Source organism: Felis catus, chromosome C2, assembly GCF_018350175.1.
Source record: "Felis catus isolate Fca126 chromosome C2, F.catus_Fca126_mat1.0, whole genome shotgun sequence".
Lineage (NCBI taxonomy): Eukaryota > Metazoa > Chordata > Mammalia > Carnivora > Felidae > Felis > Felis catus.
In genome coordinates, this window is record NC_058376.1 from 142,497,769 (window position 1) to 142,516,111 (window position 18,343).

The 18,343-nt window shown below is 39.4% G+C and overlaps 1 long non-coding RNA gene and 1 pseudogene across 1 annotated transcript in view; one reads left to right on the forward strand and one right to left on the reverse strand.

Moving 5' to 3' along the window:
• The window catches only part of LOC123380155, a 108,748-nt gene extending 105,197 nt beyond the window's left edge, over positions 1–3,551 (forward strand). The window contains exon 3 of the long non-coding RNA XR_006585580.1: positions 3,400–3,551. This is a non-coding gene — a long non-coding RNA (uncharacterized LOC123380155). The remainder of the gene's footprint in view (positions 1–3,399) is intronic.
• A 4,004-nt stretch (positions 3,552–7,555) lies between these two features.
• LOC101089460 lies at positions 7,556–14,228 on the reverse strand (annotated as a pseudogene).
• Positions 14,229–18,343: the final 4,115 nt, after the last annotated feature.

The following is an 18,343-nucleotide window of genomic DNA, read 5'->3' on the forward strand; positions in this document are numbered from 1 at the left end:
CGGACGCTTAACCGACTGCACCACCCAGGCGCCCCTAATAGCCTTATTTTAGAGATGTGGAAACTGAGACCCAGATATGATACTTTCTCATTCTCCTATCAACCAGACTTCTGTGTTACTCACTATGTTGTATTGTCTTTCGTGACAATCCATCGATGTGGGAATGGTATTGGAGATAATTGGTTAAAAGGATGAAGGAAAACAAGACTTTACTGAATTAGTTAATGGACATGAAAACATTTTTTTAAATGTTTATTTATTTATTTTGAAAGAGAGACCAAAAGCTCGAGCAATGGGGGAGGGGGGGTGGGAGGGGCAGAGAGAGAGGGAAAGAAAATCCCAAGCAGACTCCTCACAATCAGCATGGAGCCCAGCTTGGTGCTCAAACTCACAAACTGTGAGAAATTAAACCTGAGCCAAAATCAAGAGTCAGACGCTTATCCAACTGAGCCACCCAGATGCCCCTAAATATTGGGAATCTTAATCTTTATCACCCTATCTGTTGATTAAAGGAAGTTTTCGGGGAGGGGATAGGGAAGAGTTCTGTGTCCTTCAGATCTCACCCCTAAGTGACTACTTATTAAAAAATTAAAATAAAAGTATAATCAATATTTCCCAATCAATATTTCAGGTAGAGTATTTTCTTACTCAGTGACATGTGAGAAAAGGTAATAGATTATTGTACTAATTCAGAAAAACAAACTGAAAAGACAGATTTGAAGACAGGGGAGCAAAGATGAGAAAATGAACTTTTTTTTTTGGAGCTTTCTAGATGCAAGTAATGTGGGCAAATAAGTTCAAGCTGTATCTCTTTAAGGCACAACGTTTTTGGTACAACATCCTCAGGGCCCAAGGTCCCAAAGATCACTAGGTTATTGAAAACTCCTCTGACTCAGGATCTGTTATCACAAACCCAGTGGAACAAGAAGAGAAACCTATGTGTACTAAGCATGTGCTTCGTGACCAGTCACTATAGACTTTCACGTCTATTACCTCTTTTAATGCTGAAATGGCCCTGTGAAGGGGTATTTCCAAGCCCTTTTAGAAGCACACAAATTGTTTTTCAGAGAGGTTAAGTAGCTCGTCCAAGGTCACACAACTAGTAAGTACTGAGGTCAGGGTTTGAACATACATCTGTCTGATGCAGACTCTCTTACATCCTCTGTCTTACTGCAAGATCTTTCTGCCTCCTTTGATCTCCTTAGGCTGCTTTCACACATTCAGGCACATGTACAGGAGAGCAAACCAGGGGTTCCTCTGTCCAGTAAGGTTTGGAGTCTGTTTGGGGTCATGGGACCAGAGGAGAAAGAGTGTCTCAGGGCACATACTTTTCTCTCTCAAACCCTCTGGTGTCTAAGGAAGTTGCTTTTCAGAATCATCCCATAGCTTCAAGGAATTCCAAAGAACTTGAGGACAGATGGTGTGAAATAGATAATGGGCTACCAAGTATGTGGTGTTTGGGTTCTCCCCTATCATAAGCTACACCTTATTGAAGACAGATTGTGAATGTATATAAATAATATATTCATAAGAGTATGTAGTTGAATTGTACGCCCCTCACAATTCCTGTGTTTCAGTCCTAACCCCCAATACCTCAGAATGTGCCTTTATTTGAAAAAGGGTCATTGCAGATGTAATGAATTAAATTAAGATGAGGTCATTAGGGTCAACCCTAATCCAGTATAACTGGGGTCCTTATAAAAAGGGGAAACTTGGCCATAGAGACAAGCACACAGAGAGAATGTCATACGAAGACAAAGGTAAGGATGCTTCGCTACGCCAAGGAATGCTAAAGATTGCCAGAAAACCTGTGTGTGTGTGTGTGTGTGTGTGTGTGTGTGTGTGTGTGTGTGTGTGTGATTTACATCTTTTTTCTGATCAGTTTTAGTTTCAACTGGAAAGTTTCAGATCGTCTGGGACACCACCTCATCCTACAGCCTGATTACTATAATGCTTTTTACAATTCTCATGATAAGTGTTTCTTAACATTTTATCATCTTTCCTGGATCCCAGTGAAATAGTCAGGAAATACAACATGAATTAAGGCACCTTTTATAGTTTGGGCTATCATCAGGGTGTATACTGTATATTATATTTGAGTGCTAAGAACTTGAGCAAGAGTGAAAGTGAGCAAGTGGGCAGGGTGGGGGGGGGGTCTATGTGATCCAGAAAGAGGACACATCAGTTTTGTCACTGACCAGGTCAATGCTTTATGAAGAATAATGTGCTCTGTGTCAGCAGACACTTATTGCTTTCATCAGGAGAAAGACTGGCTTCCCTCTGGGTGCTGGAAATGATAAATAATCTTAGGGTAGGCTGTTTATTACACACTGGTACATTCACAAAGCACTTGGTCAACTCTTCTGGAACAACATAATTGGACCAGCTGTCCATCTGGTCTTCAAAAGTTTTTGACACAGGAGGGCATTCTGTTGGCAAAGTCATGAGTGATGCAGTTCGTATAACAGCCTAACATTCAGAATCGGACAGGGGGTCTCCTAGAGAATGTGGTCCTTTCTTACCTCAGTTTCTCAGATCCTCAAGTAGGAATTAGCAATCATATCACTGTGGAGTAGAAAGTTCTGACCCCTTTACCGACCCACAGGTGGGCATCAGATGGAAGTCTGTGCTTCCTCATATTATGTCCAAAATATTTTCTTTATGTGTATGTGTACATTTTAATAGTGAGACTCCATAGCTTTCAATGGAATCTCCAAAGGTTCTATGCCCTTTTGCTCCCACAAAAAATAACACATAGGCAAGTAAAATTGAATTCTCCAAACATGTGAACCATTGGCCTTATTTTTCTTTTTGCTGATGGGCATCACAGACGAGGTGCAAAAGATACATTTTTGTGAACACCATTTAAAAAAATGTTTATTTATTTATTTTGAGAGAGAGAGAGAGAGAGAGAGAGAGTAGCATGAGTGGGGTGAGGGGCAGAGAGAGAGGAGAAAGAGAATCTCAAGTAGGCTCCATACTGACAATGGGGCTGGATCTCATGAGCTGTGAGATCATGACCTGAGCTGAAATCAAGGTTGGACGTTTAACTGACTGCGACAGCCAGGCACCCCATGAACACCATTTTGAAAAGCACTAGAGATCCCAGGTGTTGTGTGTACAATGTGCTATCCTAGGAGAGAAAACTGTTCCTTGTTACAGAAATAGGATAGCATCCATAAGTGGCAGGACCATGCAGTGAGTGTGCTACTATTCTGGCCAAACGACGTTAATCACTAAGTTCATCAAGAATCCAAATCTGTTACAAGTTGTCGTATGTCAATTCAACTTTGTTCATGCCTATATTCCAGAACTTCCGTATCTAACAGAAAGTAGATGTGATTCTCAGCCATTGTCATTAGGTACCTACAAATCAGTGTCTTGTTGGAATCCATCTAGGTTTTACACTGGGAGCTGGATTTGCAATTGTTAATATAACTACCCACAGTTGACTAGAGTCATCAAAACTATGAGTATTCTTTTTCTTTTTCTTTCTTTTTTGCCCATTCTACATTGACTTGTTTTATTATTGATTGTTGAGGTTCTTTACATATTCTGAATATAAGCCTCTTATCAGATATGAATTTCAAAATATGTATTGCATTCTGTGCTTTGTCCTTTTTTTAAATTTAATTTATTTTTTAAATTTACATCCAAGTCAGTTAGCATGTAGTGCAACAATGATTTCAGGAGTAGATTCCTTAATGCCCTTTACCCATTTAGCCCACCCCCCCTCCCACACCCCCTCCAGTAACCCTCTGTTTGTTCTCCATATTGAAGAGTCTCTTATGTTTTGTTCCCCTCCCTGTTTTAAATGATTTTTGCTTCACTTCCCATATGTTCATCTGTTTTGCATCTTAAAGTCCTCATACGAGTGAAGTTATATGATATTTGCCTTTCTCTGACTGACCGATTTTACTTAGCATGATACCCTCTAGTTCCATCCACGTAGTTGCAAATGGCAAGATTTCATTCTTTTTGATTGATGAGTAATATTCCATTGTATATATATACCACATCTTCTTTACCCATTCATCCATCGATGGACATTTGGGCTCTTTCCATACTTTAGCTATTGTTGATAGTGCTGCTAGAAACATTGGGGTGCATGTGTCCCTTCAAAACAGCACACCTGTATCCCTGGATAAATACCTAGTAGTGCAGTTGCTGGGTCGTAGGATAGTTCTATTTTTAATTTTTTGAGGAACCTCCATACTGTTTTCCAGAGTGGCTGCACCAGTTTGCATTGCAATCAGCAGTGCAAAAGAGATCCTCTTTCTCCACATCCTCGCCAACATCTGTTGTTGCCTGAGTTGTTAATGTTAGCCATTCTGACAGGTGTAGGGTGGTATCTCATTGTGGTTTTGATTTGTATTTCCCTGATGATGAGAGTGATGTTGAGCATTTTTTCATGTGTCAGTTGGCTGTCTGGATGTCTTTCTTGGAGAAGTGTCTATTCATGTCTTTTGCCCATTTCTTCACTGGATTATTTGTTTTTTGGGTGTTGAGTTTGATAATTTCTTTATAGATTTTAGATACTAAACCTTTATCTGATATGTCACTTGCATATATCTTCTCCCATTCTGTCAGTTGCCTTTTAGTTTTGCTGATTGTTTCCCTTAAAACTGTGAGTATTTTTTGAAGAAATATGAGACAAAAACATTTTGGGGTAACTATCTTATCTTATTGATAACAGACCCTGAGATACAGGGTCAAAATTGTTTACTAAAGTTTTTGTTTGTTTGTTTTGTTTGTTTGTTTTTTTGAAGTTGCTAAGGAAAGGACCAAATATAACTCCTTCAGAGTGGAGTTAGATTTTGTCCAGCTTGGGGGAAAAGGGTCAAGTTAGACTTTGGTATGATCCAGCCTAACACTTCTATGAATAATTTTATGTTGATACCTCTTTTGAGTTAGTTTGGGTGTTTTAAGAATTAAAAAAAAGACGTATTTAAAAACATGAATAGGGACGCCTGGGTGGCTCAGTCGGTTAAGCGGCCGACTTCGGCTCAGGTCATGATCTCGCGGTCCGTGAGTTTGAGCCCCGCGTCGGGCTCTGTGCTGACAGCTCAGAGCCTGGAGCCTGTTTCGGATTCTGTGTCTCCCTCTCTCTGACCCTCCCCTGTTCATGCTCTGTCTCTCCCTGTCTCAAAAATAAATAAAACGTTAAAAAAAATTTTTAAAAAATAAAAAAAATAAAAACACGAATAAAATTCAACACAAATGAAAACTGGAGAAAGTCTTATTTTCAGAAATGGCAAAGAAAGGGATTAATATCCTAAATATATAATTACCTCAAGAATAAATATGAAAAATTTTACCACACTTAAGTGTGCAATAAGACAGTTCACAAAAGAATAAATACAGTTGAATAATAAATATATGAAAAAATTAATTTTACTAAAAATTAAAGAAATTCAAAATAGTTACTTCAATGCCATGATATTTAAAAGTTAAAGGTAGTAATACTAAGTATTGCAAAAGATTTGGAGAAATGGTGCTCTCATAAGTGGCATCAATGGGTAATCTGTCAATAAATCATAAAAGCTTTAAAACGTATGTACCTTTTGAGGAAGAAATTACATTCACAAAAATGTAACCTAAGGAACTGATTAGGAATTTAGTGAAAAAGATATTATTTACAATAATATTTATAATAACAAATAGTTACAAATCTCTTCAATCTCCAAACATGAGGATTGTTTAGTTGTGATACTATCGAATAATAGAATATTATTATTTTAGAGATTTTTAAAATAAATAATATTATTATTTAAAAGACTTTAAAGATTTAAATGTGGGATTACATTTATAGCATACGCAGATGTTTTTGCTATTTCAAGAAATAGAAAACAGACATAAATATAAAATATGATCATGTTTTTCCACAAATACGTCTCTCTTTGTATCTATCTACAAAATGGGGGAAAATCTAAAAGGGTATATATCAAATGTTAACAGTGGCTATTTCAAAATAGCAGAAATATGAGTTATATCTATATTCAGTTTTTCTTCTGTGTGTTCAATTTTTTCTATAATGAGCATCCATTGTTTGTAAAACAGAAGTAAAAATGAATTTTAGGAATACTGTGTGTATTTTCTTTCATTCTTTTAACATTGACAAACTATTTAGAGAAGTACTGGGTACTACCATTTAAGTATATTTATGTTGAAGAGAAGAAATACTGAGGTGTTTTCTGCTCCTCAACACCATGGAAAGAGAGTTTGATCATTTATAATCAAGCAGAATATATAAGTCAAATTGCAGGAATTTTGTTGAGTAATATGAACATTAAATAAAACTTACTCAGCAAATTGGGAATAACAAAGGAGCCAATCTGAGAAAGTCAGATTTTCCAAGTGCTTCTGGAAGGTGATTTAATGTATATCAGGCTAGTTTCATCAAATAGAAAAGTGTTTTATGGCATATTGTTCCCCCTTTCAGATTAGATTTCTCCCTTACTCGTCATCTTATCCATTGTTATGTGACCAGTCGAACCCTTATATGAAGTAACTAGGCACAGAATTACTACTGTAGCCAAAAAGCAGACAGGACAAAAGTTTTACTTAACCATAGCAACAAGATAAAAACCTCTTCTAATTGTCATAGATTTAAAACCTGCTGCAGAATTTGCTGGGTTGGTATTAGCTGACCTTTAAATAGTTCCATGTAGACTTACGTGAAGTCTGTTGGAAGTATTTTCTTCATAGCAGCCACGTAGCTTTGAAGGGGAAGAAAGGCTTTGATCAATAAGAAGCTTGACAAGTATGGTTTTAAAGGATCCTGACTACTCCAAGTTGTTCAAAGAAAGGTTATTTAGAGTCATCCCAATCCTGCCAAAATTTCAGAGGGTCTCAGGAAAGAATAGCTGTCCAAAAAAGCTTCTTTTCTTGTTTGCCCCTCACCTGATATATTGAAGCAAGATTCTATACGCAGACTGCCGGAGAGTTCTAGGGTTTCCACATCTTACTCTTGGAAACAAATAATAAATTAAGCCTGTGTGGAAGACAGAAATAAGAAAAGGCCTGATAATACCTTACTCAGCTTTTAATCAATAAAACTAGGATTTTTTCAATAGACAGATAAAATCCTCCCTTAGAAATTTCTATGAAACACTTACTGGATGTCAGGTGTTTGTTTGTTTTTTTTTTTTTTCTGTTTATTCTCCATGCCATTAAAATTCAGCAAAAGTTGTTTGACAAAACCATAATCATATTAAAATAAGTTAATATTTTAAACCAACATTTACTATAGTCTTATAACAACTTTGTTTTAGAAAATAGAAAGGCAATAAAGATTATCCATCATCTTCCTGTCCAGAGGTGATAACTTTCAATTTTGTATATATTCTAATCTATATGCCCTTATATACATAACAACAGTTTTGAAAATTTGTATACTTCCTTGTAACTATATTTTCTAACTTTTAAATCAACGCTATGAATATTTAAACATATCCTGAAATATTCTTTGAGAGAAAAAGAAAGCTACATAGTATTTCTTTTTTTTTTTTTCAAACTTGTATTGAAAAACCAAGAGGATATGCTATGTCCTTTTTCAGAAGAGTCTCTTATACAAGTGGAGGCTATGGACACCACCTTCTCCCTAAGCTGAGGACATTCTGTTCTCAAACTTGAGTTGCCCAGGATACATCATGGCTCAGACTCGGGTCAAACTCTTGGCACCAGTGTCCTCTCAGGAGTGCTGGATGCCAATGATAAGGTAGGGGAGAAATTTTGTGGTGGACCCTTTGTCCTGAACAGCCTCAGACACCCCTTGGGCACCTTGATTTTGTCAGCTTCATTGAAATATCACTTATGGCTGCTGAGATGCTCATCCATGGCATCAAGAGAACCCATACCACAATATTTCTTTAGCCGGAATCCATCGGAGAAGAAGTACTCAGCAGGGGCCTCAGTGGTGGCAGCCAGGAGAGAGCCCATCATGACTGTGGAAGCCCCAAGGGCCAAGGCTTTGGCAATATGGCCCACACTTTAGATTCTTCTATCAGCAATGACAGGAACACCAACACACCATGCATATTCTGACACCTTGTACATCGTCTTTGCTTGGGACCACCCACAGCCCAGAACTTCCTGTGTGATGCATATGGAGCCACTGCCCATGCCCATCCACAGGGCATCTATGCCAGCATCAATGAGGTTCTTGGCCTGCATAGCCATGACCACATTGCCTCCAATAACTTGGAGACTGGCGTATTTCCTTTCATGTACTTGATCATGTTGATCTGGAAGATGGAGTTTTCCTGAGAAGAGTCCAAATCCACTAAGTCCACAGCATCCTGGTTTAGCAAGCTCAGCTTATACTTGTCATCTTCGTGAATGCCAGTGGCTGCTCCACATAGCGGCTACTTTTTGGCATCTTTGGAGGCCAGTAGGTGATCCCAGTTCTTCTTCAGGTCTGTCTGGGCAATGACAGCTACTAGTTCACCATCTTCATTTACAATAGGTAACTTTCTCTTCTTGCTGTGCTGCAGAATTTTATTTGCTTCCTTCAGTGTGATGCCTGCAGGAGCTACCACCAAGTATTCCTTCTTCATCATGATCTCTTCCCAAAGCCAGTCATGTTCTTCCTCCTTGAGAAGATCACTGCCCACCAAGCAACTCCCCATCCAGCCCATGTGTTGGTGGTTGGGATACCAGAGAAGCCATGCTGGGCTTTGGCTTCAAACACATCCCACATTCTGTCCTCAGGGCTGAGGTCACAGGGTCCATGATGAATCCCTGCTCGTCTTTCTTCACTTTCTGAAGTTTGTTGACTTGGAAATCAGGTGTACAATTGTGGTGGATGAAGCCAATACCACCTGTAAGGCCTATTGTTATGGCCGTGCTAGCCTCTGTGAGTGTGTTCATGGGTAAGGAAACCAGTAGGGTCTTCAGAGTGATTTTTTTTTATTTTAAAGATTTTTTTTAATTTAATTTTATTTTTAAGTAAACTTTACACCCAATGTGGGGCTCAAACTCACAACCCCAAGATCAAGAGTTGTACACTCTACTGACAGAGCCAGCCATCCAGGTGCTCCCAGAATGAGGTTTTTGATCAGAGCAGAAGTCCTGCCTACCTGGTCTGTAGTGAAGTCAGTGTGCCCAGCAAGAAGAGAAAGTCCTTGTGGGTGAGGCCATCCCCACAGTTGAACAGCTGCTGTTCCGTGAGCCTACTGTCTGGGACGTAAGATGCGCCCTGCTAATCAGGTAGTGGGCCACGGCCAGTGTGCACAAAGCCATGTGTGTCTGAGGACCTGGCTGCAGGGCGGTGTTTCTTAATTTATGCAAATTCTCAATTCTACAAATACGTGAAGGAGAAATCAGTGACGTAGACAGTATGAGATACAGTGGTTAGTAAGATAGAGTCTCTGATCTCAGTCAGCTTGTATTCTAGTAGTGAAAGGGCCAGAGAGGAGTAAACGGAAATGAAGATGCCTACCATGGGGCACTGTAAGAAGAGAGAAAATCCATGTTCACGGAGTGTCAAGGGATGAGAAAGCGCCTCTGATTTGGAGGGTGCTAAGGGGGTGATGTAATGGTCAGTATGATGACAGAATGCTTCTTACACATGTTGTTATGGTCAAGTTCAAATGAGTTAACACCTATTAACTGCCTGGAACAGTGCCTATCATGTACTAAGTGCTCCTAAGGCTCCAATATTATTAGTTCTGTTGTTATTGTCAATCCTGTAATTATGTGACAACTGAAAGAAACCACTGGCTACAATGCCATTTCTTTGAACTCTTCCAACTTCAACCCCAAATTCAACAGGCCATGCTTTTCTGTAGCAAATGGGCCTCAAGAAACTCAGCTACTGTGTCCATTGACATCAAGAAGTCAAGTTGGCTGTCATCCATTAGGCACCGGTTAACATTTCGCCTCCAATTTTCATTTGCCTAAAATGATCCAAGGAGCCATAAACTTGAAGAGAGTATTTAATTACTTCAATAAAATAGGCCCATGGTCCTCCATGCTGGTTTAATAACTGCATTTTCATGCTTTTAGAATCACTTACAATATGCATTTTAAACCAGTGACACTTATTTCCTTTTATTATTGTTCCCACTCTGTTAATATGTGTTTATCTTATTTCAGTCTCTGTAGCCTTGAAACAAGTGCTTATTAATCAGAAGCCATTTAAATGCTGATATGCCATGTTCTACATTAAGGAAACTAAAAGAGCACCAAGCAGGAAAGTACACATAGGTGCTTCCCCTCTTAATTAAAAGCTGCTTTGTACATATAACTCCTTTCCTGGCATTTTATGTGGAGGTATTCAAATTAGATTCAATGAGGATAGGGTGATTATAAACATAACTAAAGCTTCATAAGGGTCCTGTTTTAGGGACTTGACTCAGTGATAGACGACAAGTGAATATATCATGGCTGGGTGACCACTAATGGACTCCTGCAAATTTGTAGAATGAAATCTCTGTGTTTCTCAGGATTTGGAGTGCTAAGGGCCCCAAGCACAATCACAACCTTAGAAAACGTCTCCAGGCCATTGTCTTGATTGGCTTTCAGACTTCCTGCAGGCTTTGATGTGCATCTTGAAGATGCACTGTTCATGATCCAACATAAATTCTAAAAACTGCAGTATATCATGAAGTTAGTGGTAGGGGAAAGGAGCTTCCTGAAGGGGCTGAAACCATCCCCTACCAAGACAAAAATGCAGGAAACAGACCGACAAGAGCTTTTAAATAGTAATGTAAGTTGCCCTGATCTCTAGATAACACATTTGTTTGACAATAAAAATCCTGGCTACAAGAGGAGTCTAGTCATTCTACCATAAGACCCCCTGGGCCAAATACTTCCATTTCCTTAGCTAGTCTCTTTCATGGCGTACCCCAAAAGGTGTGCTTCTAGAGAGCACCCTAGGAGGCAGACCCTGCATAAGTCTTAGAAGTAGCTTCAGGTAGGGACGCTTGGGTGGCTCAGTTGGTTGGGCATCCGACTTCGACTCAGGTCATGATCTCGTGGTTCGTGGGTTCAAGCCCCACATTGGGCTCTGTGCTGACAGCTCAGAGCCTGGAACCTGCTTCAGATTCTGTGTCTCCTCTCTCTCTCTGCACCTCCTCTGCTTGTCCTCTGTCTCTCTCTTAAGAATAAATAAACATTAAAAAAAAAGTAGCTTCAGTAAATCCACCCCTTACACACACACACACACACACACACACACACACACACACACACACAGAACATGAGCACAAGCTGTGAGCATCTTGCTAGGTTCTTTGCTGGGCTGAAGCAAATTGGGATGGTAGTGGGCAGCTTAGAGGGAGTGTGAGCATGCCAAGAATTCCTACAGCATCCTAACACAAATCTTCATATTGTTAAAACAGTAGGAGAAGGAAGAATAGACATCTTCTGGTAGAGCTTTCTATTTTAAAAAGCAATTCAGACAGGAAAGGTCACCTGTTCTAAGATGCACAATATTAGTGCCTGAAATGGAAGTTGAACTCAGTTTTCCTCATTTTTTGGTCCTATATATTTCCATCATATTAGGCTGATTAAAAAACAAATATTACTCAAAGTAGATTCCCCTGAAAATAGCTTTCTTCACTTCTCAATAACTGTCCTCACAGTAAAGACCCTCCCTAATGAGAAAGGAACTATAGAAACTTGCAATAAAAACAGACTAGACGGGGCACCTGGGTGGCTCAGTCAGTTAAGCGTCCGACTTCGGCTCAGGTCATGATCTTGCGGTCTGTGAGTTCAAGCCCCGTGTCAGGCTCTGTGCAGACAGCTCAGAGCCTGGAGCCTGTTTCAGATTCTGTGTCTCCCTCTCTCTCTGCCCCTCCCCTGCTCATGCTCTGTCTCTCTCTCTGTCTCAGAAATAAATAAACGTTAAAAAAAATTAAAAAAAAACGGACTAGATAAAATGGGAGTACCAGGATCTACTTTAGGAAAATCAGATGCCCATTCTTTATGAGGTCTATAAAGAAGGTACATTTCACTGAACGGAGATGGTGTTCATGGTCAGACCCTTAATGGGGGACCAATAAACAATGCACAACAATGCTGCCTTTGCCTCTTTCTTACTGTAAAAATTTCCTTTGTGCCCATACTAATAGAAATTAAATGTTATATGACCAAATCCAAAAGTAAACAAGGGCTTAGAAAGAATTTTCTTCTATCAGTAAGGGGTCAATGATTGTACTCCATTTCTGGCTGATATACTCGGCAAATACTCCAACCATCATACCTTTGGTATGGTTTAAACATTGATTGTTTTTAAAGATAGTTCAAGAGGGGCACCTGGGTGGCTGAATTGGTTAAGTATCCGACTTCAGCTCAGGTCATGATCTCACGGTCTATGAGCTTAAGCCCCGCGTCAGGCTCTGAGCTGTCTGCACAGCTTCGATCCTGCTTCGATTTCTGTGTCTGCTTCGGATTCTGTGTCTCCCTCTCTGCCTGCGCCTCCCCTGCCCGCACTTTCTCTCAAAATAAATAAGCCTTAAAGAAAAGATAATTCAAGAAATTCAACAAAATTCAATGCCAAGACATCAAGTAAATCAGTTGCTAGTGAGCCCCATAAATAAGGAATACTCAAAAGAGTTTAGGCAGTTTGCTACTCTGGAGTCTGGTTTGTTTTCTAGACCTTACACCTGTTTAAATATCATGTTTGTTCCCCAGATTTAGAGAGTGTATTATGGGCTAGGCCCACCAAGATAGCTTAACTACCTAAAAAAATTCAGCAGCATGGATTTGAGGTCATGAACATTAAAATAGCAGGAAGTAGCTTTCTACAAAGTTCAGAATCATAGCAACAAATTTTTCTCTCACATCTTATCAAGTCCCAGGCACCTGCCCATGAAATTGGCAGCAGAAAGATTTTCTGTGCTGCAAATTACAGGTTTCTCGTCATCTTGCCAACTTGCTTTGTCTCCACAACCTGGCAAAATGTGGCTATTGGCAGGAAAATGAATATTTGAAAATGATTACAGCATATAGAGATTTTTGGTTCTATAATGTCTAATTGAGTAATATAAATACTGTTTTAGCACTAGGGGTATATTTGCTTTCTACTTTATAATAGATGACATGCTCTGTAATTTGAGCCCTTGGGCACTAGTCCCTCAAAGAAAGCATTAGAACAAGGTCCTCAATGAACATTATCTGTAACAAGGATAATTTATCAAAATATTAATGACATCTGTACTTTGGAATTCCATGGTCATAGCCTTCCCTCCAGCTAACCTGAGACATCCCACTGCCTGCTGCTATAGAGGAATTGGACAGAAAACCAGAATTTTCTAAATATCTTGACCATTTATAAAACCAGATTTTCCATCAAGTGTAAAGAAAGTACCCAGCCATCTATGGCAGCTGTGCCATTGGCTTGTTGTCTACGGTAAGAGAATACGGCAAATAGGAAATCAGAAAGCCAGATCCAGTTATTCTGGTTTGAAAGGTTTGTTAAAGAATGAAAGGCTGTAGGGAAGTAAGATAGGGAGTGGGAAATATAAGCAGCCCAAAGAGACACCAGGGTGTTAGATGAAGGAAACATCCGAAACAGGGGGCTGTTTTTTAAAGTTCACGTTAGGGATTCCAGAAGATAACAGTCTCATAGGTGGTCATCAAGCCACATCAAGATGAAGTTAAAAGCAGTGAAACTGAAGGTTTCCTGAGCTTGGCTTAGCTCTCCTGTGGTCAATGCTTCTCAAAGGATGACAGCAGCAGCAGCATCACCTGGGAACGTGTTAGAGATGCAAATTCTTGGACGTCACCCTAGACCTGCTGCGTCAGGAACTCTGAGGGTGAGACCCAGAAGCCTGTGTTCTGACAAGTCCTCCAGAAATTTCTTGAGGACCACCATCCTATGGCCTGATTGGAGGGCCAGGATTTCCACAGGTCCCCCAAGGCAGACAGTGAAGCTGAAGTCAAGTGTCTCTGCCTTAGGGCCTACCCAGCTGAGAGTCAAGGGACCTGTAGTGTAGAGCACGTAGACCAAGGGCTGGATGGAGAATGCGCAGGTGTTCAGAGACCTTTGTGACACCAGTTAGAACAGAACCTAGACCCAGCTGAGAGAGATCAACGCACCTACTTTAGGTGCAAATAGCAATAGGTCGGACATCACACAAGCTACCAGACAAAGGGCATCTCCTCAGAAACATACCTGAGGAAGAAGACACACTACAATGCGAGAGCTGCTCCACTCTCCAACTGTAAAGTTCCACTGGGGACACCTCTCCCATGTCACTCCCCAGATACACAAAGACCATCTTGGAAAAAGGCAATGGAATGGTGAGGAAAGACAAAAGTATATGGCCATCTTGTCTGAAAGACAGTCTTTCCAAAAAGACCGTTTAGAATGTTCAGAGACCTGATTAAGTGTCCAACTTAGAAGGACCGAATGTTTATACTGCAAGGAAACTGTTGAATCGTAAAAATCTGTGACTTCATTAATTGGCAGGTCTGAGTTGTTCCCATTTCTCTGGGGAATAATAGGGCTTATAAGGAAGCTTGGGCCAATGTTAGAGAATAAGTAAACTGTATGCCTGAAAGCAAGATGCATAAATTTGTAACTATGCTATGCACTTTTGCAGCTTTGTAGTACAATGCTTGCTTTTTGGTACTCAGAATGCTTTCTGGAAATCAAAATATTTCAGTATAGAAAGGACAGAATGAAATAATTTTAAAAAGGGATCTTAAAATTGTGAGGACTGCTCGTGACATTTTTATAGTTTGCCCTTGGCAAATTCTCCTCTATCCTCCCTCTCTTACAGATAAACCATCCAGCAGCTTTGCCAACAGAAGCCTGACTCAGAGCCCTCAGGTGGAGGGAGTTTGGCAACATTAGAATGGTGGGCAGATTGGGAAGGGTCAGGTAGGAATTCCCTATTTGGAGACTCGATTAAGCAGAATGAATACGATGGGCCTAAAATAAATGAATATACAATAAAACAATGGGCAAGAAAACAATAGATTTCTTTGTTACTGGGATTAGTTAGAATGCACTGGGTTTTTCAATTACTTCAATGTCAAGAGCATGATCTTGGAAAATCACACCAATGTACCTTAACTGAAAAGTATTAAAAGCTCTTTAGAAATGTTTCCAGGCAGTATGTTTAAATATTTATGAACAATTTCTATAAATGACTGCTGGCCAGTTATAATAATTAGGTGTATTCAGATGATACAATAATCTTCCCTACTCTTGAAAATGTGCTGACTTTGTAATGCTTACCCTGAAATGGCCTCTGCTCAGTGTGCTGACCTGTTTGTTTTTTTTTTTTTTTTCTTCTTCTTCTTTCTGGAAAGATTGGGTTTTGTTTTTAGTTAAATTAAAAAAAAAATTTTTTTAGTTGAAGTATAACTCGTACATAAATTAAATTCACAAATTTAAATGCGTAGCTCAGTAAACATATGTGCACGCCCATCTGAACTCCACCCAGGTTGAGATATTTCTAGGCCTCCAGGAGGTCCTTTGTCCTCTTCTAAGGGAATAACTCCACCCTATGCCACCTATTGTTCTGATTTCTATTACAGTTGATGACTTTTTTCTTTTTCTGAACTGAGGTAAATGGAATCAAATAGTAGTGATGTTTTCATGACTGGGTTCCTTCACTCAAAATTAGGTCTTTATGATTCATCTACATCGTTTCATTTGACACCAGCCTATCTTTTTTCCTTGCCGTGTGGTATCCCACTGTAGAAGTATACCATAATTTTCTTTTGATGGACATTGGGTCATTCCTAGTTAACTCTTATTAATGAAACTTCCATGAGCATTCTTGTATAGTTCTTTTTTTTTTTCCAACGTTTATTTATTTTTGGGACAGAGAGAGACAGAGCATGAACGGGGGAGGGGCAGAGAGAGAGGGAGACACAGAATCGGAAACAGGCTCCAGGCTTTGAGCCATCAGCCCAGAGCCCGACGCGGGGCTCGAACTCACGGACCGCGAGATCGTGACCTGGCTGAAGTCGGACGCTTAACCGACTGCGCCACCCAGGCGCCCCTTGTATAGTTCTTTCAATGAACCTAAGCATCTGTTTCTCTTGGGAATAGACCCAGGAGTGAAGCTACTGGGTCAAAGGATATAGGTTTATTTAGCTTTAGTGGGCACTGCCAGATATTAAAAATGATCGTACTGATTTATGTTCTTATACAAAAGGCTGGGTTTAAAAAAATTTTTTTAACATTTATTTGTTTTTGAGAGGCACAGAGAGATAGAACACAGCAGGGGAGGAGCAGAGAGAGGGAGACACAGGCTCCAGGCTCTGAGTCTCCAAAGCAGGCTCCAGGCTCTGAGCTGTCAGCACAGAACCTGACACAGGGCTCGAACTCACGGACCGTGAGATCATGACCTGAGCTGAAGTCAGCCACTCAGCCGACTGAGCCACCCAGGCAACCCTAAAAGGCTGGCTTTTTAAATGAGAGAACATACATTGTATTTCAAGAGGCCTTTCTCAACACTGGCTTCCATGGGATGGTCTGTCTGTAGTTACTTAGGCAGGGCATAAGTTCTCTAGAGAGGAAAGAGCACTTCTCATTGGTCTGATTCATTTTCAAATTCAATTATATATACATATATATATATATATATATATATATATATATATATATATACACATACATACACACACACACACACACACACACATCAAGGAAAGGTGGCTCATACAGGAAGCAATTTAGTATATAAGGCAAGCTTACTTCTCAGAGCTCCCTTAACCCTATATAATACTTTTCTCTTTGAACCTTTATTTTTTTCATATTGAAAAGTATATATGGAAAATGGGGGAAGCTATGCATGTGTTGGGGTGAGAGGTATATGGGAAATCCCTATACCTTCCCCTCAATTTAGCTGTGAACCTAAAAAAAAAAAAGTAAACTAAAAAAAAAAAACCCATATGGACTCACTGCAGAAAATTCAGAAAACACGGGAAAATGCACACGAGAGGATAAAGACCTATACTCTGACAGACTTTTCTCATTATATGCTTCCAGAACCTATTTACACATGGGAGAGTTCTAGCTGTAGGAAAATCATTTCTTTACAAAGGTTTTGCAACTTGTGTTTCTGGTTTTTGTTTGCTTATTTTGGATTATTTAACTGTATTCATAGACATCTTCACGCATCAATAATTATAAATATGCATCATGTTTAATGGCAGCAGGGGATTTTATTGTACATAAATGCCCTAGTTGATTTAACCATTCCCCTATTGGTGGGTGTTTATATTCACGCTTTCTCTTTCAAAAACAATGATGCAGTAAGCATCTTTATGTACATATCTTGTGCACATGTTAAATTATTTTCCTTAGGATAAATTCCCAGAGTTTAATTTATAAGTTAAAAGTGATTCATATCTTCAGTTTTGATATAGATTAACAAAATGCCTTCCCAAATGCTGTGTCAAGATACTTCTCTAGCAGCATATGAGTGCAATTCCCAAACTCCCAAATAGCAGGCTGCAGCATTCTTTTTTTTTTTTTTAAGTTTATTTATTTTTGAGAGAGAGAGGAGGGAGGGGCAGAGAGGCAGAGGAAGAGAGAGAATCCCAAGTAGGCTCTGTGCTGTCAGCACAGAGCCCCATATGGCCTCGAACCCACAAATGATAAGATCATGACCTGATCCAAAATCAAGAATCATATGCTTAACCAACTGAGCCACATAGGTGCCCCTGCAGCATTCTTTTTAATCACAATTTTATTGGCCTTAAATAATGCCCATTTTTATTAATATTTACTTAACTACAAACAAAATTTAACATAGTTCCATAATTCTTTTTTTAAAGAATTTTTTTAAGTTTATTTATTTATTTTGAGAGAGAGACAGAGAGCGTGAGCAGGACATGGGGATAGAGAGAGGGAGAGAGAGAGAATCCCAAGCAGGTTCTGTGCTGTCAGCATGGAGCCTGATGCGGGTCGCAAACCCACCAACTGTGAGACCATGACCTGAGCCAAAACCAAGAGTCAGATGCTTAATGGACTAAGCCACCCAGGTGCCCCACAATAGTTCCATAATTCTGTTCACCACTTGAAGCTGTCCCTTTGTAAATTACTTGTTTGTTTCATTAGTCCATATTAATTTTGCTACGTAAAAATTTTTGTATGTAGAAAATCGATTAACATGTCTGCCACATTTGTTTTAAATACTTTCCTTTTTATTTTTAGCAAGTTGGTATTTTCATTATTCAGGTCTTTATATTCTTTCGTCAAATGTTGGATTTTTTTCACATATTCTTCACAATTCTTATTATACTCAATCCTAATATATTTTGCATGATTGCTGCTAATTTGAATTGAATTATTTTGTTGATCGTTATTACTTTATTCATTATGGTATACATTAATTATTTATTAAAATATTGATTATTAATATATATGAAA